General features: G+C 44.8%; 1 protein-coding gene across 2 annotated transcripts in view; it reads right to left on the bottom strand.

Moving 5' to 3' along the window:
• The window catches only part of FARP1 (FERM, ARH/RhoGEF and pleckstrin domain protein 1), a 254,847-nt gene extending 228,710 nt beyond the window's left edge, over positions 1-26,137 (bottom strand). For both annotated transcript variants that reach the window (XM_038758862.1, XM_038758863.1), the window contains exon 1: positions 26,122-26,137. The gene's annotated coding sequence lies outside the window, so the exon portion shown is untranslated. The remainder of the gene's footprint in view (positions 1-26,121) is intronic.
• Positions 26,138-26,945: the final 808 nt, after the last annotated feature.

Genomic DNA, 26,945 nt, shown 5'->3' with positions numbered 1-26,945 from the left:
CTAGTTCCAGGCTTTGTCAAAGTCTGGTTCCATAAAGGGATTCTGACTTTAAGAGAACACTGGGGCCAGAGGCTTTAAGTCCAAACTCTTGTTTCTCATTTGTACAATACTCTGCTACAAAGCCAGATGTGTGGAAAAAGTCAAACATCCTTAACCACTTTTATTTATTAACTGTCCTGAGAGCCTATATGGCTGCTGAACATTTTCTCATTCACCCTTTGCTACAGTCTATTTCTCAAAAAAGCCCCCTACAAAGCAGTAATTGTGCTGCATTACAAATGCATCTCTGATGCATCCATTACTTGCAATTACATCTTAAATTTACAGGCTGGAGGTTATGGGTTTTTGGCATTGTCAATACCTCAGGCTGAAGAGTGGATGGACTTTCTGTCATGGTACGTGTGTACTGGTCCAATAAATTTACTTACTTTGTTGTTAATCCCAACTTTTCATGTATGTTCTATTTTTTTAATGATATTTGTTAAGAACTTACTATGTGACAGGCACTGTTCTAAGAGCTGGGGTAGATACAGGTTAATCAGGTTGCAACAGTCCATGTCCCACACGGGGCTCACAGTCTTAATTCCCATTTTACAGATACGGGAACTGAGGCACAGAGAAGTGAAGTGACTTGCCAAGGTCACACAACAGTCAAGTGGCAAACTTAATCCAGGTTATTTTCACTTTCACTCCCAGCCCAATTTCTGGGCATAGTTCTTGCAACTAGAATTATCCGAGTTGATTTCTGATCCAAAATAGGGCTTTTCCAAAAAGTTCAAAGATTTGCAAAGGCAGAATGACTTACAAATCTAAGTAACTTATTTGGGGCTCTGGGGATGGAACTGTAAAAACAACTACAGAACTGATTAATAATGACATTTCCTTCCCAAGTTTAAAAAAAAAACCCAAAACCCTTTAACCACTTTAATAAATGTGATAAATACATTTGATGCGAGGGCAATTTTGAAATATATATTTTTAAAATTGAAGTTTTCCGAGCAAGTAGCCCCCACACAATTTATTTTTAACTTTAAGCTGTCTTGGGATCAAAAGTCCAAGCCACTGGGCCACAATTACTACCCATGTGGCATTCGATGAAAGTTGGTCTGTCAGTGTTTTGTAGGGAGAGACCTGAGACCAATTCATGACTTCCAGACATTTCTCAACACTCGGGACATAGACACAGAAATTTAACTAACTGTGCAGTGAGTTTAAAAGGGGGGAAAGCTAAACCAGATCTAAATACCTAACCAACACTAGATATATAAGCTTCAACATATAATAATAGTAATTATTATTATAATGGTATTTTTTAAGCGCTTACTATGTGCCAGGCACTATACTAAGCGCTGGGGTGGATACAAGCAAATCGTGTTGGACTCTCTCTGTCTGTCTCTCTCTCTCTGTCGTCTCTGTCCTGCATAGGGCTCACAGTCTTATTCCCCTTTTTACAGATGAGGTAACTGAGGCACAGAGAAGTGAGGTGAGTTGCCTAAGGTCACACAGCAAACAAGTGGCAGAGCTAGGATTAGAACCCATGACCTCAATCCATATTCTCAATCCACTGCGCTATGCTGCTTCAAGCTATTAAAAACATAAATACTAAAGACCCAGCCCTTTTTAGATACACAAAGTTTAAGCCAGAAAACTCCTAAATAAGTCGAACAAAATATTTAGCAAGTCTCAGGAAAGGGTCTCAGGGAGAGAAAAAGAAAGAGAGCAAAAGGGGGCATGATAAGTAGTGAGTTGGGAGGAAGGGGGGAGCAAGAGAGGGGAAGTAAGCCAAAACTAGCCTGGGATTCCCTCTTTGGAATTTAAAAGGCTTTGCCTAGTTTGCTTATTCATCTGGGAATGAAAGCCTTTTGGGGAAATGTAAGCATCTGGCTTCTGGGAACTGTAGTTCCCAGTCAGCAGGTGCTTCAGGGTTAAATTTCCTACTTCATTTTCAGGACCATGGTCTTAGTTCTGCTTCCAATAGGAGCCTGAAATCTGTCACAAATCAGGCTCTGCCAACAATGTGCTATCAAATAGAACTGCTTTCTGTACACCCATTTCCAAACTTAGAGTAACACTGCCATTTCAGGCACTTCCAAAATAAACAGTGCCACTCCTGGCTAGGTACAGAGCTGAGGTTTTTCTTGTCAGAGGTGACTATTAAGAAATTAAATACATTTAATGAAATGTCATGGATGTCGATTTAACATCCACGAGAAAACGCAAAATATCTTTGCCAAAACTTTCAATTTGTCCAAGAGCAAATCAACTAGATTCCTCAATCCCCAGGGAGCCTTATTTATCCCCTTTCATCCTACCACCAACCAACTTGACACAGCCTTGTGAAATGTGAATGTCTGCTTCCCTTCCTTAGCTACAAAAAAAAAATTACTGCTGCCATCTGGAATAGCTAGACGCTCAACTATTGCTTCATGCTGTCAAGCAATCAAATTGATAGAGTGCTTATTATGTGCACACAACACTGTACTAAGCACTTGGGAGAATACCATATAAACTATGTAAAAGACGCATTCCATACCCACAATAAGCTTACAGTCTAGAGGTGGAGACAGGCACTAATATAAATAAATTATGGGTGTGTACATTAAGTGCTCTGGGACTGGGGGTGGGGGTGGTGAATAAAGGGACCAAGTCAGGGCGACTCAAAAGGAAGTGGAAGAGGAAAGGAGGGCTTAATCAGGGAAGGCCTCTTGGAAGAGATGTGCCTTCAAAAAGGTGTTGAAGAGGGAGGGTGTAATTGTCTGTCAAATATTAAGAGGGAGGACTTGGGCGAAAGGTTGGCAACAAGATAGATGAGATCGAAGTAAAGTGAGTAGGTTGGCATTACAGGACCGAAGTGTGCACGCTGGATTGTAGTATGAGAGCAGCAAGTTGAGGTAGGAGGGGGCAAGGTGACTGAATGCTTTAAAGCCCATGGTAAGGAGTTTCTGTTTGATGAGGAGGTGGATAGGCATCCCCGAAGGTTCTTGTGGAATGGGAAAACGTGGAAATGTTTTTGTAGAAAATGAAGAGGCAGCAGAATGAAATATGGACTGAAGTGGAAAAGACGAGGCAGGGAGGTCAGCAAGGAGGTTGAATCAGTAATCTAGGCGGAAAAGGATAATTGCTTGGATTAATGTTGTAGCAGTTTGGATGGAGGGGAAAAGGCATATTTTACTGATGTTGTGAAGGCTGAACTGACAGGAATTTCTGATAGACTGAATGTGTGGGTTGGATGAGAGAGAGAAGTCAAGGAAAATGTCAAGATTACGAGTCTGTGAGACAGGAAGGATGGTGCTACTGTCTACAATGTTGGGAAAGTCTGGTGAATGATAGGGTTTGGGTGGAAGATAAAGAATTCTGTTTTTGACATGTTAAGTTTGAGGTGAAAGGAGGACAACCAAGTAGGGCTGTCTTGAAGACAGGAGGAGATGCAAAGAGATCAGTGTTGTAAAGGTAGATTTGGGAATCATCTGCATAGAGGTGGTAAATGACTCTACATGAACAATGAGTTCTCCAAGGGAGTGGGGGTAGATGGAAAATAGAAGGGGACCCAGTTCTGAACCTTGAGGGGCGCCCATAGTAAGGGGATGGGAGGTAGAGGAGGAGCCTGCAAAAAAGGCAGAGAATGAGCGGCTAGAGGAGAACCAGGAGAAGATTCCCTGGGGAGTGTATCGAGTTTGACCTCAGAATAATGTTGGGATAGGAGGCCATACATTATGTGGCTGCCTTTGCCTCCCTCTCTAGGCTGCAAGCTCCTTGTGGGCAGGGAACATGCCTACCAACTCTGTCATATTGTACTCTTCCAAGCACTGTGTCCTCTGCACACAGTAAGCACTCAAAAAATACGACTGATTTATTCAATGTGGGGCAATTGTTGAAACCCTAGCATGGCCTTGATTTTTATGGTATTTGTTAAGCACTTATGATATGACAGGCACTGCACATAATGTAGTCTGGGTCCCACTTGGAGCTCCCAGTCCCAATCCCCATTTTACAGATGAGGGAACTGAGGTACCGAGAAGTTAAATGACTTGCCGAAGATCACACAGCCGACATGTGGCGAGATTTAGAACCCAGGTCCTCCTGACTTCCACGCCTATGCTCTATCCACTAAGCCATGCTGCTTCACATACCTTTTACATAGGTCTAATCTGTCTTTCATCCACACAAACAATAATGGAATTTATTGAGTGTTTACTATGAGCACAGCACTGCACTAAACGCTTGGGAGAGTACATTATAACAGAGTTGGTAGACCCGTTCCCTGCCCACACTAAGCGCTTTGGAGAGTATAATACAACAAAGTTGGTAGACACATTCCCGTCCAATCGGCTAAACATCATTTCTAAAATGCAACAAGTACATATTTTACTAAATGAAATGGGAAGCAGTCACTTCTGGAAAACGTACCCAGGAATCTACAAACACAAAATTGTTCTACGCTTGGTCCTTTTGGTTTGTGATCAGTAACATCAAGCATCTCCTCTGGGTAACAGTCTTTGAATGTCCAAACTATGAGCAACTCAGTCTGCAAAGTTGCGTTATTTGCCATAGTATTGGTTGCAAACTGAGGTTTGCTCTTACTCTCCATTTTGCACATCTGAATGCATCACATAAATTCACACAGGTTTACAGAGTGGAAGAGATGTTTAAACAAAAACCAGAGAACAATGGTAGGGAACAAAGCTGGACTGAACTTGCTATTCTGATTCAAACCAGGCTTGTTTCAAGAGTAGCAACCTGACTCTCTCCACTGACAACCAAACTACATCTGGACTCCCAGCAAGAGATAAAATCCATCAAAAACCAAGGCTTCAAGCTACAGATCTGTAAAGTAATTAACTTCAGAGAGTAAAAACCAAGTAAAGCTAGGAAAAACATTTCAAATTAACACCAATAAAAAGCAAACAAGATTAAATTATTGTCAGTATTCTTCATCTTACATGTTCACTACACCTTCAAAACAGATATTAGATGAACACATCCCCGAGGTGACAGAAGAACAAAATCCATCTGGTGAATCAATAACAATTTTTAAAAGTAAGCACCTTTACCTTTTCTTTAGCCACAGTACAAATAAAACCCCAAATCATCCACAGGGAGACTATGCCTAGACAGAAGAAAACTCTAATGCACCTGCCCAAAAAGATATTTTTTCTGAATATTTCCCTCCCCCTCACGTTACAATCTCTATGAGTCCAGTTCTCCCAGAGCCTAAAGTTACTCCTGAAAGAAATATAGACACTTCAGGAGGAGCATCGACTTGTTATTCTTATTGGGAAACAGCATGGCCTAGTGGAAAGAGCACAGGGGAGGCAGAGGATCTGAGTTCTAATCCTGCCTCTGCCACTTGTCTGACCTTGAGTCAGTCACTTAACATCTCTGTGCTTCAGTGTCCTCCTCTGTAAAATGGAGATTAAATCCTATTCCCTCCTATTTAAATTGTGAGCCCCAAATGGGACAGGGACAATGTCCTAACTGATTACCTTATATCTACCCCAGCACTCAGTACAGTGTTTGGCACATATTAAGTGCCAAATACCACAAATCATTATTATTATTATTATAGCTACTAACTTTCATTAAGTGTTTACAATATGCAAAGCATTCTAGTAGGCTCTGGGAATGATTACCAGAAAACCAATTAAGAAAAAGTTCCTGGTCTCTAAGGGGCTCTGAATTTTAGTGAGGAAGAACTGAGAGACCCCGAACAACAAGTTAAAGTTCAATAATGAAAAATATCAATAATAAAATGTAGCAATTATCATTGGGAACCTTATCATTCCAGAACAACAATCCTCCTTGATAAATTGTCAGAGCATCCCAAATGTCCCCAACTTTGTGACTTGTCCTCAGCATAGCCAACAATGCAGTAAACAGTTCTCTAGTCAACTGATGGTGTATTTAGTAACTGCATGCACTGGAAGAATCTGACTCAATTCTCTACTGTGCTACTGAGCATAAGACCCTTTGAACTTACTCTCAAGAGCTTGTGATGACAATATTGCTCAGATTTGGCAGAATATAATTTAGGCACTGGTAAATCATTACGCCAAACAAAGAGTAAATAAATGTACACTAGTTGGGAAAGGTTGTCACACTCTTTACTGCCATGTACATTAAACGTATGGGGGACCAAGAAAATGGTTGTCTACTTCATTCCCATTGACATGTGTTAGAGTTGGTTAGTATTTTCAAGTCCCGATTAACAGCGGGCCATAACTGTTTCACGAACCACCACTGCAGGGGTAATGTTGCTGAATGAGAAATAAATTCCAAAAGCCAAAGGAAACTTATTTTAGTGGGTAAATGATTTCTTGGAGAGAAATCACCACCAACTTCCTTGGGATGACCAAGTGGGGACTGTAATCAGGCAACCCACACTGACTGTCTGTGGTGACAATCAATCGTAAATACTGCGCTCCTACTATGCGTGGAACATTGTACTAAGCGCTCGGGAGAATGCAATATTACAGAGTTGGAGAACACATTTCCTGCCCACAACAAGCAACAAGCTCTTTTCTTGCTTGCTGATTCAAAGGAAAAAACAGCAAGCAAAAAAGCTTCCAGGACCAGAGACAACAATTTAAGGTCAAAAATTCTAAGAGTTTGTTCTAGAGCTGTTGAAAAACAAAAGTTGGGTTAATATCACACCAGAGAAGAGAATGAGGAACCTGAAAATACCAGGTTTCTGTCTGGTTAAAACTTGGCTACAGCAGTTTTCAAGACTTGGGATATTTATGACAGTCTGTTTACTCAATTCAACAAGGTCTGCTCCACAGCTTGGCTTTAGGTAACAGGAGTGTTAAGTTCGTAGGCAGGAGCAGAGCTAAGAGCTTAAACATAACTAAAATAAAAACCTGATCGCCCGAAGAATTCACATGAGAAGTTGGAGATAAATGAGCAAGGAACACAAACTGTGGAAAAAGAACAGTAGAAGGAAATGGTTGTTTCAAAATAAAAAATGGACAAATGTGGAAATTAACAAACATTAAATTTTTCCAGTGCAAAAGCTCAAGATGAAATCTTGCTAGGTGTGATAAACGTTTTTAACAAAAATCATGAGGTTAACAAAATTCATAAACCACCTAATCATTTTCAAGCCACAACCACTTCCATTCATTCTCAAATTTGTGGGAAATAACTTACATACTATAAAACGTAGGTCAACAAACTGCTGAACTAGAAAGACTTATGGAAATTAAAATTATCTGGTTCATTCATTCACAAGCCCCCACCTTGAATATGGCCATGTAGTAGATGCCAGAGGAGTAATAACGTATGCCAGAGGAGTAACAAAGTGTGCCGAGAACATGATCTTTATCCAGCAGGGGATGATTATTCTCTCCTCAATTACACCTCTAACTCAAAACCCAATACCACCCAAAAGGATGCTTTCGATGCGCTAGCCTTAATCAAAGACTAAACCCTTCCATGATCAGGGAAGCGGCAGAAATGATGGTTGGGAAATGAGAGCAACAAACAGAGCCCACTGGGGAATGCAGCCATTCAAGATTTGTTCACTCAATTTCTGTATACAGCCAGATGGTACAGAGGCATAGTTGGAAATCAGAGCCAGTAAACAGGAGCAACAGCCCTTAACCATAGCACCGGGAGCAAGAAATCTCCTCATGGAGAAGACGCTGATCCTTCCAGCCACCTCATAAAGACAGTAGCATCTTCCATTAAGAGCAGTAATCGATCCACAGTCTATCAAAGGTGACTAGATGAGGCACCCAAATTTTCTCCTAAGAATTCTCTGCACCACTTAGATCAAAGTTTCATTTTTTACTGATTATTAAGATCCAATTCAACGTCACACAGAACTGTGGTCTCCAACACTTGGGCTGTGGACTGGTGAAAATGTGAAGACTTCTTCCCTTGTAACTAATGAAAAACAGTTTCTCTCAAGATACTAATAATAGCTGTGGTACTGGTTAAATGCTTATTATGTGCCATGATTTGTACTAACCACTGGGATAGACACCAGATAATCAGGTTGAACACAGTCCCTTTCCTACATGAGTTCAATCTAAGGGGAGAGGAGAACAGGATATGAGGACATGAGACCGAGAGAAGTTAAGCAACTTGCCCAAGGTCACCCATCAGGCAGGCAGGAGGCAGAGCTGGGATTAGAAGCCAGGTCCCCCGACTCCCAGGCCCACTTGTCATCTGTGTGACTTTGGGCAAGTCACTTCACTTCTCTGTGCCTCAGTTCCCTCATCTGTAAAATGGGGATGAAGACTGTGAGCCCCCCTGCCGTGAGACAACCTGATCACCTTGTAACCTCCCCAGCACTTAGAACAGCGCTTTGCACATAGTAAGCGCTTAATAAATGCCATCATCATCACTTTCTGCTAGGCCACACTGCTTCTCTCTGGCCTCACTTCTCTGGACATCTTGATCCTACTCTCCCCTTCCACTGACCACAGCTCTCCCCACCTTCAAAGTCTTTCTGAAATCACATCTTCTCCCAGGGCTTGTCTCCAATTAATTTTGAATCTCCCCATCTTTTATACCCAAATGCCACTTCAGCTGTTCCATATACCTGAGCATTCAACTAGTGGCAAGAGCACAGCCCTGAGAGTCAGAGGACCTGGGTTTTAATCCCAGCTCTACCCTTTCCTTATTGTGTTACCTTGGGCAAGTCACTTCACTTCTCTGTCCCTCATCTTTAAGATGTGGATTCAATACCCATTCTCCCTCCTATTTAGACCTTTGTGAGTCAGGGACGGTGTCCAATCAGATTGTCTTGTATCTACCCCAGTCCAATGACTGGCACACAGTAAGCACTTAAATACCACTATTATTATTACTGCTAATGATAATTAGTACTCAGTAACTCCTATGGCATTTATGTGCATCCATTACATCATCCTATCTGTAATTTACTTAAGTGTCTGTCTCCCCTGCTAGATTCCAACATCCTTCAGGGCAGGAGTCATGTATACTAATCCTATTGCACTCTCCCAAGTGCTTAGTTCAGTGTTCTTTACCCAGTAGGTGCTCAATAAATGTTCTTGATTGACTGACTGACTGAAATGGTTCAAAAAGAACATCTTCAAAAAATTATAGCATCAGAGCTGAATAAGAATAATACTTACATTGTTTTGTCTTACTACTGAAGATCTGACTACGAATGCCAACAGAAAACAAAGAACCTTTCATGCCAGGGACTAAAAACTGAACATTCAGAGGAGTTCTGAATTCCACATAGGTAATGGAATTTGTGACCACATGAAGTTGAGCATGGTGAAAAAAATCAGGAGGTTCAGACAGGGTTTGGATAAATTTGTGGGGAATTTGGAATGGAGTAAAAAGGGAAGCAGTCTGGCCTAGTGGATAGAGCCCAGGCCTGAGAGTCGAAAGGACCTGGGTTCTAATGCTGGCTCTGAAACTTGTCAGCTGTGAGACCCCTAGGCAAGTCACTTCACTTCCCTATGCCTCAGTTACCTCATCTATAAAATGGAGATTAAGACTGTGAGCCCCATGTGGGACATGGACTGTGTCTGACCTGATTAGCTTGTATCTACCCCAGAGCTTAATACAGTGCCTGGCACATAGTAAGTACTTAATGAATACCACTAAAAAAGAGTAGAGGAACAGTTAAGGATGTTTGGATTCATCCACAACCATCGAGATGGGCATTCAGGAGGATAACCATCCCTCAGCTCCTCCAGGCCATGTCTGAGTGTGAGAACCAATGCTGAAGCCCAAGCTTTCAGCTGTGATTCCTTGGTTTTGTCTCCCTGAGTTCAGTTGTAGAACCTATGTCAGGTACAATGCAGTTTCCGTCCCAGTGCCCCTGACTGGCAAATTAAAAGGGTTTGGGAATGTCACCGCCGCCACTTAAATGATTTGTAGTTGGAGGGAGAATGCACAGGTGTGGAATTTTAGAATTCCGTTGGTTTGCAGGGGTATTCTTAGCAAGCCCAGAGAGAGCATCACTGTTACACTGGTGCCATTTGGAAGCAAAATCATACGGATAGTAGATTCACTCCCTGAGAGAATAGCCTTAGACCAAAATTTAGGCATTCATAATGGATCCCTGCAAGATGTCTATGGTTTGGAAGTGAAGGAAGCAGTGTGGTCTAGTGGACAGAATACAGGACTGGAAGTTAGAAGACCTGAGTTCTAACCCTGGCTCTGCCACTTGCCTGCTGTGTGACCTTGAAGAAGTTACTTAACTTCTCGGTGCCTCAGTATCCTCATCAGTAGAACTATGAGCCCAATGAGGTTCAGGAACTGGGTCCAATCTGATTATGCTGTGTCTCTCCCAGCACTTAGCACAAGGTTTGGTACACAGTGCTTAAGAGGTACCACAATTATTAGGAAGAAGTAAGGCCCATCAAAGCAGCAGCTGAAAAGTCATCCCAAAACACAGGGGACCAGAGAAGGGCAGTGCCATGAAAATGTTGTAGAGGAGAGGATAAGCTGTGTCAAAAGTCAACAGAAAAGTCAAGGAGGAAAAAAGATGAAGATAAGATGGCAAAGAAGAGAGCCCTGAAACCCGGGAAAATAATAATCAATAGGTAGGATCCTCTGAAAAGGAAAAAGGGTAATCAATAGGACAAACCAAAAAGGTGAAAATTGAATTAACAAGGCTCATAATGCAGTATTTGAGTTTAAAAGGTCAATATTACTTGGAGCAGCATATGCAAAATGACATTGCCTCCTGAAATACGCTGGTCACAATCACTATAAATTCTGGAAAGAATGCTCGTGAGAAACGCTAGGGTGACAGAGAAGTCAAGCAAACAGCAGGAAGTCCAGGAAATAATCTAAAATGATAAGAGAATATTCACAGATTAGATTAGAAATCACTTGAAAAAAAAACCAAAATACACTTTGAGTGGCTAGAGTGGCTGATCTAAACTCCTGTGAAGAATTATGGACGAACTTTGGCCACGATGCTTCAGGACCAAGAACCATTGGGAAGGGATTGATTACAGGGAGAACAGCATGTCAGCATCGCTCTCACTCAGTTATGTTCCCGCTGGGGCACAGAGTGCGATGAAAGAGTGAGTGGGCAGGAGTGCAACATATTGCAAAGAATCTTGAAGCAATACGACCTGCCCATAAGCCCCTTCAAAACTCTTGCCTGCGCTGGCAGTGAATACCACAGTTGGTGAGAAGCAGCATGGCCTACTGGATAGAGCACGGGCCTGGAAGCCAGAAGGACCTTGATTCTAGTCCTGGCTCTGCCACTTGTCAGCTGGGTGACTTTGGGCAAGTCACTTCACTTCTCTGTGCCTCGGTTACCTCATTTGTAAAATGGGAATGAAGACTGTGAGCCCCATGTGGGACAAAGATTGTGTCCAACCTGATTAGCTTGAATCTACCACAGGCTTACAACAGGGCCTGGCACATAATAACAATAATAATGCTGGTATTTGTTAAGCGCTTATTATGTGCCAAGCACTGTTCTAAGCGCTGGGGGGATACAAGGTAATCAAGGTTGTCCCATGTGGGGCTCACAGTCTTAATCCCCATTTTACAGATGAGGGAACTGAGGCACAGAGAAGTGAAGTGACTTGCCCTAAGTCACCCAGCTGACAAGTGGCGGAGTTGGGATTAGAACCCATGAGCTCTGACGCCCAAGCCCGTGCTCTTTGCACTGAGCCACGGTAAGGACTTAACAAATACCATTTAAAAAAAAAAAAAGGCCCAGAAATAGAAATGAGTGGTGATTCCCCATAAATGGGGCAGCAGCTGAGACTATACTTCCTCATCTTTTTGTCTCCCCAGCTTCCAGCAGGCAGAGGGTGCCAACAGAGGACTCAGTAGCAGAAATGCAATTCAGTGGGTATTGGACAAGAGCCACATTATAGAGCAGCTTCCTCATCTGCCATCTAAAGAAAGCTTAATTCATCACTCAGATTCTTTCATAACAGTATTGCAATAATCAGCATTTTAATGGGCCAGATTTGATTAAAAGTCCCAAGAGAGAATACAGGAGCATGTTAGAAATGTCAGTTAATTATTTTGTTTCATAAATCACCTTACTTTCTTTTGCAGGGGACGAGGACAGATAAAACTGAAAAAGTGGCACTATGTCAAATCTTTGCTTAGCCAAAATGTATCTTGATTTCTGCCCCACATCTTGATGGAATTTCTATTTTGGGGTAGGGGAATGACTCAGTGTTGGCATCACAGTTTATTTTTTAAAAAAAAACAGGACTAATCTTAGTGTGAATGAACATGGCAGTGGAACTTTTTGAAATGGAACCTGGGCCTTAGTTCCTGTTCCTCATGCATTCTTCTCATTTCTATATTTCCATACCATTTTTCACAGTTTCATATTTTAGCCAAATGGATTTTTTTTTGTAACCAGTTGGCTTCTCAACTATTTCTGCCTTATTTTGAAAGAGATTCCAAGGAGCCAACTAATAGCCTTTGTAATTTCTTTGATAAAAATCTCCCCTTTTATGTTCATTTCTTGTTGGAATCTTTGACTCCCTCCTGGTCCTCAGACTCTGTGCAGGCAGAGGATCTTTTGGGATCTATGTGACCCTTCTCCCCCTCATCTCTTTCTTACAAAAAGCAGGTACAGGGACACATCTTGTGGCGCTCCTCAGGGAAGGACCACTTAACACTTCTTTTCTGTTTGGCTCTGTTCCCACTGTGTATTTTCTTGTTCTCTGATTGCAGTATTCGGTCTTCTTCTGAGATCCATTTTTTTTTCCCCCTCTCCCTGAGATCTCTAATTCGGCCCTCTTCAGAAAGGATGGAGGGGAGGGAGGCAAGGAAACCAGTAGGGCAATCACTTCAACTCTGATGCCAATAATAATAAATAAGAACTGCATGATTAGTGATGCGCTTACTGTGTGCCAAGCACTATACTAAGCGCTGGGGTATGTACATAACCATCAGGTCAGTTCCAGTACCACAGTACCACATGGGCACTCAGTCTGAGGGGGAGAAAGGGAATTTAATCTCCATTTTACAGATCAAGAAAGTGAGGCACCAAGAACTTAAGTGACTTTTCCAACGTCACACAGTCAGTGGTGAAATCGAGATTAGAACCCATGTCCTCTCACTCCGAGGCCTGGGTGAGGCACGGGTGCAGGATTCCCGCCGGGATGCAGGGCCGCTCAGAGACGCCTGAGGGGTCAGCAGCAGGAGCTCAGCCCAAACCAGTCTGTGAGAGCAGGAGGCACCTGCCCTAGCCCCAGATCACCGGAACGCCGGCTCAGATCCCCAAAAGTCTGGAAAGACAAGAGCAATGTGAAGCTGGAGAGGCAGAGCCCTCCTTGGGAGCAGGAATCACTCTCCACCCCAGCAAGCGTGACGTTCTGACATTATGTCATGACAACATGCTCTCCAAATCAGAGTCCTACGATAATCCCCAAGACAGTCCCGGCATACCCCTCAGCCAGCTTTGTTCTTAGAAGACAAGGGTGTTCCCCAAGATTGCATGTGATCTTGTACTGTAAAAATACATTTTCCCAAGCCATGAATTATTACAGGGGTTTGTTGGGATCAAATTAGAATCCAGGATTTATAGCTCACTTCCTGTCCATTTCAGATGGATTACTCTTCTGCATCTGTGGAAACTTTCAGCCTGAGCAGGGTAAGAACAGAAAGAAAACTCTTGCCCCAGAGAACACTCCTCCCTTTTTGAATGATCTCCTTCGGGATCTGCCCTGTCTGGATCTTTTCAGGTCCACACCAAACAGTCCAAAATTAGACTGGGGATCTCTTGACACAAACTTCCAGCAAACATTCATCCTAACAAGCTGAAGTGTCTGACCAAAACAATGAACACCTCGTTATTTGTCTAAAAGCAACTCCTAACTCCACCCAGATAAAAACCACAAAGAAGTCTCATTTTTCATTCGTATCATACTACAGAACGTACTAATGAAATGGAAAAAAACAAAATTAAACAAGATGAATTTTTTTCTAATAGACCATATCCTCACAGATTGTCTTCTGACTTTTTCTCATGGTTGGTGCCAAATCAGCTGAAATGGTGCTTAAGGGCTGAGGTGGCAGTTGAGAGGATATGACCTGGGAAGGAGAAAATTAATCTAGGAAAGCCACTTGGAGGAGGTGGGATTTTAGAGGGAGAAAGCTTTGAAGATGGAGAGGGCTGTGGTCAGAGACTTTGAAGGGGGAGGGGGATCCGGGCAGGAAGAAAAGCAATCAATCATATTTATCAGGTGCTAACTTTATGCAGAGCACTGTACTAAGCATATGGGACAGTATGATATAACAGAGTTGGCAGACACATTCCCTGACCACAGTGGGCTCACAGTCTAGAGGGGGATACAGACATTAATTTAAATTTTAAAATTGTGGATGTGTACTTAAGCACTTTAGGGCTGAGGAAGGGGTAAATAAAAGGCGCAAATCCAAGTGCAAGGACAACGCAGAAGGGAGTGGGAGAAGAGAAAATCAAGGCTTAGTCGGGGAAGGCCTCTTGGAGATAGATGTCAATTTTATAAGGTTTTGAAGGTGGGGGAGAGTGATCACTGGTTGGATATGAAGAGGGAGGACACTCCAAGACAGAGGCAGAACGTGGGCAAGAGGTCAGCTGTGAGATAGACAAGACTGAGGTAAAATGAGTAGGTTGGCAATAGAGGAGTGAAGTGTGCAGTCTGAATTGTAGAAGGAGAGCAGCGAGGTAAGAAAGGAGGGTCAAGATGATTGAGTGCTTTAAAGCCAATGGTAAGAAATTTCCTTTTGATGTGCAGAGGAATGGGAGCCACAAGTCAAAGGTCAGTCCTTAACCAAACAAGTCAGTCCTTAGTAACACTTAAAGCATTACTGGTTCCCCCTTCAATCAATCCATCATATTTACTGAACACTTACTGTGTGCAGAGTACTGTACTAAGCTCTTGGAAAAGTACAAAAGAACAATATCACAAACACATTCCCTGATCACAGTGAGCTTAGATTCTAGAGGGGGAGACACACATTAATATAAATATTCAGTTTGTTTACATACATTTCCAGGGACATCACCACAATCAATAATTATGAAGCTGAAGACTAAATTTAGAAAACAGTTAACTCATCAGCCTTTCCGGTGGGCTGTTCACTTCTAGTGGCCACTTTTCTGATGGACTTGGGAAGAAGAAACTGGAATAATATTTAACTTAATTTCCAATTCAACTAAATCTAAAGATGATCACATTTATTTTATATTTAATTTCACGAAGCATGACTTCAGTACAAATTTACTCACAAAGGTCATAATCTAATTTTGCTGCTTTACTACAATTTTCCAATGATGTCTTAAAAGTTCCTCACCAAATTCCATTGTTATTTCAAAACTTTTGCCTGTTTAATATTAAAGTATATTTTCTGTTTGGAGAAAATGAACTAAGATGTTAGTTAAAAAAGTGAAAAAAATTACTGCTAATCACATAAAAAAAGAGGATACCAGTAAAAATCTTATTTTAGTTCTACATGAAAGACGGTCTTTTAAAAGTGCCCTGAGTAGTAAAATGTGTCTAAATATATTAAGGTAGCACAATAAACCATTAATCTCCTTGGAAAAATGTATATTTCAACCTGGGCAAAACGTTACCAGTCAGGAGTGAGAACTGAGCTTTTGCTTTTAATCTTGAGATGACAATTTACAAAGACTATAAAAGCAATAAAAATGGGAGATAAAGCAGGTTAGACTTACAACCACCTTATATCCTAACAACTAGAATGGAGATTGTCATCCAGTCTATAATCTTGACTCTGAAGAGACACAGAAAATGAATAGAGGTGAAGGAGTGTTGAACAACCATCAACTCTGTTCCCTGGGCAATAATAATGAGAACACATAAGCTCCTGATCATTTCAGCTGTACCTATTTCTGAAGCTCTAACATAATGGTTGCTTTCATATTTTCACATTTGATGTTTGTTGCAAATATATTATCAAAAACTTAGTAGACAATATAAAAATATTGCTATTCCCACCTATGAGTTGTTCAAGGCAAGAGAGCTATCTAAATGGGCCGTACTGACCTTATTTGGGGAGTTACATATTACCTCTGATATAAGGGAATGCTTTTTTTGGCTTGACTTAAAGCATACTATTACTTCCCCCATTTTCCCAAACCCCTTCTAGGATCTAAGGAGCAAACCCAACTTCTCATTTCTGGTTTCATACCATCTGTTCACTTGTTTGTAATCTTAAACTCAAATTTCCTGTATTCAAGAAATGCATGTAATTTGGTACAATCCTTTTTTTGCTCCATTTCAGTGAAGCAAGATCAAAATTGACATAATGTCTGACCGAGCAGGACACTACAGCATGCAAGTTCACTTCAGCCTGCCCTTATGGACAGTTTAATCATGTTTCACACAACATGACTATTGGCATTTTTCACGCATTCGAATCCAAATGAATCTAATGATCTCTACAAGTTCCAGTCATTAGTCAATCTCTGTGAACGCCTTTACCATGGTTGAGGTTAAGCTCACTTTCCACTCAACTAAGTACAATTCAGTAGTCCACACTACAACCGAAAAGATCATAAACTGTTGAATGCTCTCTGGCTCACAAAGGTCATACAATCTAATTTTGCTGCATACTACAATGACTTATCTTCGCAGAGTAAAAGGCAGGCACTAATTTTATATTAAGGGAGCTTATTTCTAAGTTTTTTTCAGAAGTGTCAATTTTTCTTCTGAATAAATGCCTTTAATTTTTGAAAAAACACACCAAGCGAATATATTTGGGTACGACGTGAGGTGGCAGGAGAGCTGATGGGGGACATAACCTACATTCCCATACTTTGGAGGAAGATCAGTCTAAAAGAAAAGAAGATTTTTTTAAATCCTTCTAAACTGCAGAATAACCAGTAAACTACAATAAGAGCCCTAAAGATACATAGGAAGAACAGGCTAATTAAAAAGAAGTTCCTCAAATCAAGTAGGCACTAGGTAGCCCAATCACAGACCATCTTAAAATTGGGCTTCCAAACCCTGAATTTGCAGTTGAAAAGTAGTCAAAATTTGAGCAGCAGAATTTTATATAAAGTATAGATTTACTTAAAAAAATCACGCTCAAAGAAGCCACTGACAAGCCATAGGTACGATATAATACCAATTCTAATCCTCAACCCGACACAACTAAAGGTTAAATGGAACAAGTCTTCTGCCTTTCGCTATTAGAAATCTGTGTTTGAATATGACAGTTGTACATGAGAAATTAATTCAATGGATTCAATCTTGTTCCCACATTAATTCAATTTGCAAATCCTGATGCACACCTAACAATCTTCATCCACCAGAAGGAAGCTGCAGGTCAGAGCTGAAGTCCTTCAGAGAGCTGCATGAACATACTCCGAGTTTCTGCCATCGTGTTGCCCAATGAAAGAGAAATGTGAGATGTATTCTACGGACGTCAAACTCTCCAGACATATTTTTACAATACACTCAGTTCTGCCAAACTATGTGTTTCCACTAAACATCAGGGCTAGAACCGTGTTAGAGAACTGGGGAATGTTCTTCTGACAAGGGTAAGCCTGTTTTTGGAAACAACTCGATGCAGCGTTGGAAGAAACAGTTGTTCGCAGACACACAGCACAGAAAGGAGTAGGGAGTATTATAATGCAAGTTTTCCTTAAGGTGCAATTTTGCTGGAATGCAAACTCACATTATAGAACTGGGCACACATTCAGCGTTCAGAACAGTGCTTTGCACATAGTAAGCCCTTAATAAATGTCATTATTATTATTATTAGCAGTATGCTGACCTTGCTGGCACTCAGCCCTGGGACCTCTTCTACAGTCCTGTCACCCATGGGGAGAATCCTGGCACCTTTATGTCCCACCCAGCAGGTATTACACTGGGCCTGTAGAGAGCCAGGAACCAGTAAGGAATGACCAGCCCTGGAGAAAAGTAGTAGTTGTCAACGATATTTATTGAGTGCCCACTGGATGCAATGCACTGTACTAAGCATTCGAGAATGTGCAACAGAAGCAAGAGACACAATCCCTGCCCCAAAGGAGCTTACAGTCAATGGGTGAGCAGAGGCTACTGGAAGTATCAGAGCTTCCACTCTCTGACACCAGCAGTCAAACATCCCAGGAGGGGACTGTTCTATCACTGGAAAAGGGGCTGGTTGTTTTTTCTGTGTGAGGAAAAAAAAACAAAAAAAACAGAGGCTAGAAATCAAGACTAGGGAAAAACTATTACTCTCCCCAAATCATATTAACTTTCCTTAGGAAACAAACATAAAAGTCAACTTATGTGACAGTAGTATTTACTGAGTGTCTACTGTGTGTGTATAGCATTATTAAATGCTGAGGAAAAAAAAAATACACAGACGAGAATTAGACACGGTCCCTGGCTCTCAATGGGCTCACTTAAGAATAAGGTAGGGTGGGTTAGTGACATAAGGACACAACAAAAAGGGAGAAACAATGTAAAAAGGCAAGATCAGCAAATATGATGATAACAGCTACAGAACGCAGTCTCCCGTATTTTAGAAGGTGAGCCACCACTGGCCATGTCTGAATCTTCCTCCTGCCTTCTTTCCTCCCCTCTTCCCTATCAACCTTGTTTTTCAATCCACTCCATCCCACCTCCACCATCTTTCCTCACCCTCCCATCTCCCTACCCTCTCCCCCATCTCCCTTCCCTCTCCCATAAATTCTTATTTATTGGTAGTGATGTCTGTTCCCCCTCCCGGCCCCAGACTGTGAGCCCATTGTGGGCAGGGATTGTCACTCTTTATTGCTGTACTGTATTTTCCCGAGCGCTTAGTACAGTGCTCCATCCATGTCCCCCCTCCATCCGCCCCATCTTACCTCCTTCCCTTCCCCACAGCACCTGTATATATGTATATATGGTTGTACGTATTTATTACTCTATTTATTTTACTTGTACATATCTATCCTATTTATTTTATTTTGTTAGTATGTTTGGTTTTGTTCTCTGTCTCCCCCTTTTAGACTGTGAGCCCACTGTTGGGTAGGGACTGTCCCTGTATGTTGCCAATTTGTACTTCCCAAGTGCTTAGTACAGTGCTCTGCACATAGTAAGCGCTCAATAAATACGATTGATGATGATGATGATGCTCCACACAGAGTAAGCGCATAATACCAATGAATGAATGAAAGAATCATTGCACATATAACTGTGATTTCTCTGTAACAGTACAGTGCTCTGCCCAGTGTAAGCACATAATGCCATTCCCTGGCTGACGGGAGAACTGGTCATTCGACATTTTCACTTAAAATAAACACCATGATTTTTGTTCAGTGTACATGAACTGGTCCAGCTGAAACTCAAACAGGTTCAGAACGGTGAGTTAAAAAAGGTGGGCGACCACAAGCAAGGTAAGCAAAGGGAGAGTTTTAACTTGTTGGACTTCCGTGTCTGTCTTCTCCATTCGACTGTAAGCTCCTTGAGGGCAAGAATCACATCTTTTACTTTTATCGTACTCTCGGAAGAGTACACACTACGCCAAGTGGGCGCTCCACTGACTGATGAGTTCCTTATGGGCAGGAATCAAGTCTACCAACTCTGTTGTACTGTACTTTCCCAAGCGTGTAGTACCGTGTTCAGCTCACGGTAAGTGCTCAATAAATATCACTGACTGACTGCAACTGTTAGGAAGCCGTGGCAAGGTCACATTAAATAGAAGAACTTGCAGAGCCACCTACAACAACAGGTCCCCCAAGAGTAATAGCTAAAAAGATAAACAACAACAGAACCTGAGGCTCTCTTCTGTGTATCACACTGCACAACTGTAGCAAGCACTGAAATGAACGCAAACCTCATTTCCAGGTTTTGCAGTTACCCGAAAGCATCAATAGCAACCAGAGACATCAGCTTTGAAGATAGAGAAAAAGGACCTACACTGTATACTAAAAAACATTACATGCTCCAATGATAAATGTGTTACTTGTTAAGGTCTTCCTATAAGCACTGTGCTAAGCGCTTGGGTGGATCGAGGATAATCACAGTCTATGGGGGAGGGAGTACTGGCATTTAATCCTCATTTTACAGATGAGGAAACTGAGACCCAAGCTAAGTGGCTTGCCCTAGGTCACAGAGCAGACAACTGGTGGAGCCAGGTTTAGAACTTAAGTCTTCTGACTCCCAGGGTTGCGCTTTATCAACTACACAGTCATGCTTTTAGTCAGTCATTCTTAAAAATGATTGCAAATGGCTTATTTAAAACACCTTATTCACCTTCATATCTAAGAATTTAAGATGTGATGCAGGAACCAGAGACTTGTGAGGGGAATTTCCCTAACTTTAAAAATTACAAATCCAGTTTTAGCAAGAATTTTCAGTCCACACAGATTTGGGATGCTTGTTCCCATCTTTTTTCAAGTTTTCCTCAAGGTGGAAGTCCCCTTTTTACGAAATACCACTCTCATCATCATCATCAATCATATTTATTGAGCGCTTACTAGGTGCAGAGCACTGTACTAAGCGCTTGGGAAGTACAAATTGGCAATATATAGAGACAGTCCCTACCCAACAGTGGGCTCACAGTCTAAAAGGGGAGACAGAGAACAAAACCAAACATACTAACAAAATAAAATAAATAGCTCAAAAATCTCACCAAAATTAGATTTGCAAACATATGACCCTAATGACAATTAAGGTGCAAACTTCACTAGAATGAGAAATCCATTTTTCCCCTGAATACTGAAAAAGTAACACGTTCTCCATAAACAGAATCATGCATACATGATGCTCTCATGCTTGTGAGTTAAACATCAAATTATTTTAACCCTAAACCAGAATGGTTTTTGGATGCTGCATTCCTAGGAATCTACGCATTCAGACTAAATAATTCAAAGCTGGGTATGATCTGCAGAGACTATACCAAATTAAACTCCATCAAAATCCAATGGCTGAGGGATTTACCCTTTTTATGGGGGAATGGAGGTGCAAAAGACATCCAGGCTCTAGGAGGCACTTGGGGGAGGGAGAAAAACCTTAATTTAGAACAACACCTAGGGATGGTAGCATAGTTTGATATAAAGCTTCAAACCAGACAAATTCTACAAAGCAGTTGTGATAGTCAACCTTCTGGACATCCCCAAAATATGTCTCCTGCTCCACCCAATTGACAATTCAGCATTACCTACGTACTTGGGCAGTTACAATCCCTGTTTCACTTGGATACATATCTTTAAACTTCACTGCTTCCTCCTACTCATAATTTATTTCTGTGTCTGTCTCCCCCACTACACTTTAAGCACCGTTAGGGCAAGAATCATGTCTACTAACTCTACTTTCCCAAGTGCTTATTACAGTGTTCTGCACACTATAAGTGCTCAATAAATATTCCTGACATTGATGTCTGTGGCTTGAGAGACCTGAGCCTAATAACCTCAGGGTCTTGAGCAACTTTCCCCATGTTTTGTTATCCGTCTCCCCCTTCTAGACTGTGAGTCCACTGCTGGGTAGGGACCGTCTCTATATGTTGCCAACTTGGACTTTCCAAGCGCTTAGTACAGTGCTCTGCACACAGTAAGCGCTCAATAAATATGATTGAATGAATGAATGAAAGCAAGATCAAAAACAAGGAGTGGTAAGAGTATTCTTGAAGCACTTACTGTGGGCAAATCACTGTATTAAGTGCTGGGAAAGAGTACAAGGGTGGGATTTAGATTCAGTCCCTGGTCTTGAAAGAGCTCACCATCTAAAACAAGGAGATCTTGGAAGGCAAGCAACCACCAGCAGTAAACCAATGCTCATGGCAATACAATTTCCTTGGGTGGCATCTAACAGTTGACAAAGTACGAGATCCAAGAGTCAGGAGAACTCTTTTTTAAAAAGGCAATCAATCGATCATATTTATGAAGTGCTTATGGTGTGCAGAGCACTGTACTAAGCACTTGGAAGAGCACAACATTAGAGTTGGTAGGCACGTTCCCTGCCCACAACAAGCTTACAATCTAGAGGGAAGCACAATCTCAGGAAACTCAGGAAAATGTAAGCTCTTGAGATAGTAGCACCAGCCAGACCAGCCTAGGGAAAGGAGCACGCAGGTATGGAGTGATGGTCTGTAGTCGAGGCTTCAGGTAGATCACAACGCCCAAGAGCAGAATTGTAGATACATCCAAAGAAATGTATCTTACAAAAGCAACAACTAATCAGTGGCATTTATTCAGTGTCCATAGGGTGCTTGGAACTACACTAAACTCTTGCAAGAGTACAACAGTAGCATAGCAAAATACACGCTTCCTGCCCTCAAGCTCACAAAGGCCCAGCAACTGCCAACTAGTATGTGTGCAATATGAAAGCAATGGTGAATTGCATTTCTAGCCACACCCACCAAATGGATCAAATGTCAGTGGCGAGAAGCATCATCTTTGAACATCCCAAGCAGTTATTCATTGTCATATTTGAGCGCTTACTGTGTGCAGAGCACTGTACTAAGCACTTGGGCATGGAGGTGGGCTCTTTTATATCCCGATTTAAGAAGGTCTCTACTGATTCAGTGTACTTGAATGCCGTTGTTGGTTCATGAAAATTTTGTTTTTAAATAAATATGTAATTATGGTTGAGCTAAGTTTCCACATCTACTTTATACTGCTGTGCCCGTTCCAAAAGAATACATCTAAACCCAATCCTGGGAAAAGGCTTTGTTCTCTTACAATCAAAAACCCACTGTCTTTAAAGAAGCCGCAAGGCACTAACTTGGGATGTTCTCCAGCTGGGGGGGTCAACCAAATGCTCAGAACTTGCCAGGGTTTCGCCTAACTCCAATAATAAATAACGAAACAAGTATTCAAACCCCAAAAGCAAGCCACCAGAACTAAAACGGCCCCACTTCTTTCATCAGCTTTTCTACAATGTCACCAAACTCACTCAGATGAAGTGAGCCAAAGATGCCTGGTCTCGGCGGTCGGTGACCGGATCTGAGATTATGATGCTGCCTCTTGAACAGGAGCAACATGTTACTTCTGCAGATTGTTCATTGAGTTACAGAGAAGCTCCACACTAGTGCAGAGATGGGCTGGGTACTGAGAGGCACCAAACACTGGGAAATACATCCTTGCCTCCAATACACCAAGCAGAAGGGAAAAGCCATTTCTTCGGGGTTGAAGCAGAAACTTGGAAAAAATTAACATGTAATGCACAATAGAAGAATGGAAGAAAGGCTTACTCTGCACGCTACTCCTGCAGCCTCTCGCCTGAGAGTGTGTACGTGTGTGTCTGTGACTCCTAAACTGTTCCAGATGAGAAACAAGATGTTTTTCCTTGTGTCTGGGTTTAACCAGCAGCACCGAGCTACATGGTGCAGGATCCTTTGTAAGGATTACATCAACCCAACCCACGGACCCTAAGCAGATCCCCCAAAGCCAACAGGAAATAATGAGTTACCTATATTGCTACTAATCCTTTCATACACTCATTAACGGATGAAGCTATTTATTAAATTTAAAAGATTCTGCCCTCCCCTCCCCTCCCCCCGTGAACACTCAGCACCCTGCTGGGTCACAAATCCAAACTTTCAGAAACTTGAATCCTAACACCACATCTGGAGATGAAAACCACAGGCCCGGGCAGAAATTAAAAAGGAAAGGGAGGGGTGTGTGCCACACATGGATGAGAGAGAGGGAAAAAAAACTCTCAACTTCTGCTCAGGCTACATTCTTCTTTGTCACTTCGAACATGTCCAAGCCCATGTCCAAGCCCATGTCCAAAGTCGTGTCCAGGGCCAAGGGCTTTATTTGGTCTCTCCCCTGGGGTCAAAGGTGATCCAGACTATTGAATTTTGTGCAGTAAATGTCCTGGCCTGGCCATCAGTTGGCAGACCAGCGGCTGGCACGGCCTGTCCGGCCACCCGGACGGCTGGGCAGAGGGCCCGGGGGAGCCGTGGGAATTGGGGGGCTAAAGGGGTATGGTCCTGGGAGTGGAATGGGGGGGGGAGGGGAGGACTGGGAGAGGAGGGATAATGAGGGAGAAGGGGGAGTGGAGACAGGGAAGATAAAAGGAGGGAGAGGGGAAGTGGCAGGGAAGTAGGGGGAAGTGGCAGGGAAGCAGGGAGGGAGGGAGGGGGAAGAGTCAGGGAAGCAGGGAGAAAGGAAGGGAAGCAGGGAGGGAGGCAAACAGGCAGAGAAGCAGGGAGAAAGAGGAAGAGAGGAAGGAGAAAAAGAGGCAGGGAAGTGGGGGGAAGAGGCAGAGAAGCAGGGAGAAAGAGGAAGAGAGGAAGGAGAAAAAGAAGCAGGGAAGCAGCGAGGGAGGGAGGGGGAGGAGTCAGGGAAGCAGGGAGAAAGGAAGGGAAGCAGGGAGGGAGGCAAACAGGCAGAGAAGCAGGGAGAAAGAGGAAGAGAGGAAGGAGGAAAAGAGGCAGGAAACCAGGGAGGGAGGGAGGGGGAAGAGGCAGGGAAGCAGGGAGAAAGAGGAAGAGAGGAAGGAGGAAAAGAGGCAGGAAACCGGGGGGGGTGGGGGAAAGAGTCAGGGAAGCAGGGAGAAAGGAAGGGAAGCAGGGAGGGAGGCAAAGAGGCAGGGAGAAAGAGGAAGAGAGGAAGGAGGAACAGAGTCAGGAAACCAGGGAGGGAGGGAGGGAAGGGGAAGAGGCAGGGAAGCAGGGAGAAAGAGGAAGAGAGGAAGGAGGAAAAGAGGCAGGGAAGCAGGGAGGGAGGCAAAGAGGCAGAGAAGCAGGGAGAAAGAGGAAGAGAGGAAGGAGGAAAAGAGGCAGGAAACCAGGGAGGGAGGGAAGGAGGGGGAAGAGGCAGGGAAGCAGGGAGAAAGAGGAAGAGAGGAAGGAGGAAAAGAGGCAGGAAACCAGGGAGGGAGGGAGGGAGGGAGGGGGAAGAGGCAGGGAAGCAGGGAGAAAGAGGAACAGAGGAAGGAGGAAAAGAAGCAGGGAGGGAGGGGGAAGAGGCAGGGAAGCAGGGAGAAAGAGGAAGGAGGAAAAGAGGCAGGGAAGCAGGGAGGGAGGGAGGGGCAAGAGTCAGGGAAGCAGGGAGAAAGGGAGGGAAGCAGAGAGAGAGGCAAGGAGGCAAAGGAGCAGGGAGAAAGGAAGAGAGGAAGGAGGAAAAGAGGCAGGGAAAAAGGAAGAGAGGAAGGAGGAAAAGAGGCAGGGAAAAAGGAAGAGAGGAAGGAGGAAAAGAGGCAGGGAAAAAGGAAGAGAGGAAGGAGGAAAAGAGGCAGGGAAGCAGGGAGGGAGGGGAAGAGGCAGGGAAGAAGGGAGAAAGAGGAAGGGAAGCAGGGAGAGAGGCAGAGGCAAAGAAGCAGGGAGAAAGAGGAAGGAGGAAAAGAGGCAGGGAAGCAGGGAGGAAAGCAGCAGAGAAGCAAGGAAGAAAAGGAGCAGGGAAGGAGGGAGGGAAAGCAATAGGGAAGGAGAGAGGGAAAGTGGCAGGTAAGCAAGCGGCAGGGAAGCAGGAAGGAAGAGGCAGAGAAGGAGGGAAGGAGAAGAGTCAGGGAAGGAGGAAGAAGAAGTGGCAGGGAAGGAGGGAAGGAGAAGCGTCAGGGAAGGAGGAAGAAGGAGAAGCGGCAGGGAAGGAGGGAAGGAGGGAAGGAGAAGCGTCAGGGAAGGAGGAAGAAGGAGAAGCGTCAGGGAAGGAGGGAAGAAGAAGCGGCAGGGAAGAAGGGAAGGAGAAGAGGCAGGGAAAGAGGGAAGGAGAAAAGGCAGGGAAAGAGGGAAGGAGAAAAGGCAGGGAAAGAGGGAAGGAGAAAAGGCAGGGAAAGAGGGAAGGAGAAAAGGCAGGGAAAGAGGGAAGGGAAAAGGCGGGGAAGCAGGGAGGAAAAGAGGCAGGAAAGGAAGGAAGGAGGGGAAAGAAGAAAGAGGTAGGGAAGAAGTGAGAAAGCCAGGGGAGGATGGAGGCGGGGGAGGAGGATGGAGGGGTGTCGGGGGGGTGAGGCAGGGCGCCCGCTCCCCACCGGGCGGGCCCGGGGACGGAAAGGCCCGGAGGGGCGGAGGGGCCCCGCCGTTCGGGGACAGAAAGGCCCGGAGGGAGGGGAGGGGGGGGGGGGGCGGGGGGGAGCCGAGGGGAGCGGAGAGGACAGGAGACCGGAGGGAACGGACGGACGGACGGGCACCGCTGCCTCCGCCCTAACGACCCTCCGGGGGGGGGGGGGGGGGGGGGGGTGGGACACACTCCCGGCCTCCCGGCCCCCCGCTCCCCCGGCCCGGCCCGGCCCGGCCCGGCCCGGCCCGGCCCCTCATTGTTCCTCGTAGAGACGGCCCTACCTGGCCCAGCGCCGCCGCAGGAGCGGCAGGAGGAGCAGGAGGCGGCGGGAGCGGCAGGAGGCGGGGGCGGCGGGGGCGGGTCCGCCGGTCCCGGGGCTGGCGGTGTCGGTGGCGCTGCCGGTGGCGCTTTGGGTCCTGTTAGCACCGGGGGTCGGGGCGGGGGGTCGGGGGCTCCATGGCCGCCCCAGCGCCGGGAGGAGCCGCCCCACGGGAGCCCCACCGCGGGAGGAGGGGACGGGCCGGCGCCGGGGCCGGCGGAGGCCGAGCAGAACCCGAGCAGAGCCCGACAGCGCCGCTGCTTCCCGCCCACCGGCCGAACGGGGACCGACTGCGGCGGCGGCGGCGGCAGCGGCGGCCGCGGACCCTCCCTCCCTCTCTCCCTGTCTCCCTCCCTCCCTGTCTCCCTCCCTCTCCCCCTCCGGCCCGGCCCGGCCCCCCGCCCCCGGAGGGAAAGGGGCGGGGACGGGAACGGGAACGGGGACGGGGACGGGAACGGGGACACACCGGCCGCTACCGCCCCACCGCTACCGCCCCCACACCCTCCCTTTGCCCGCAGCGCCCCCCGGCGGGCACCCCGCCAACACACGGACCCCGCCCGACCTCCCTTTGCCCGCAGCGCCCCCCGGCGGACACCCCGCCAACACCCGGACCCCGCCCTCCCTCCCTCCCTCCCTCCCGACGCCCCGCAGCGGCCCCCGCTCACACGCGGACCCCTCCTCTCTCCCCCCTCTCGCCGCCCCGCAGCGCCCCCCGGCGGACACCTCAATCACACGCGGACCCCGCCCTCCCTCCCTTTGCCCGCAGCGCCCCCCGGCGGACACCCC

This window comes from Tachyglossus aculeatus, chromosome 17, assembly GCF_015852505.1.
Source record: "Tachyglossus aculeatus isolate mTacAcu1 chromosome 17, mTacAcu1.pri, whole genome shotgun sequence".
In the NCBI taxonomy this organism is placed as follows: Eukaryota; Metazoa; Chordata; class Mammalia; order Monotremata; family Tachyglossidae; genus Tachyglossus; species Tachyglossus aculeatus.
This window is presented reverse-complemented; position numbering and strand designations above follow the sequence as displayed.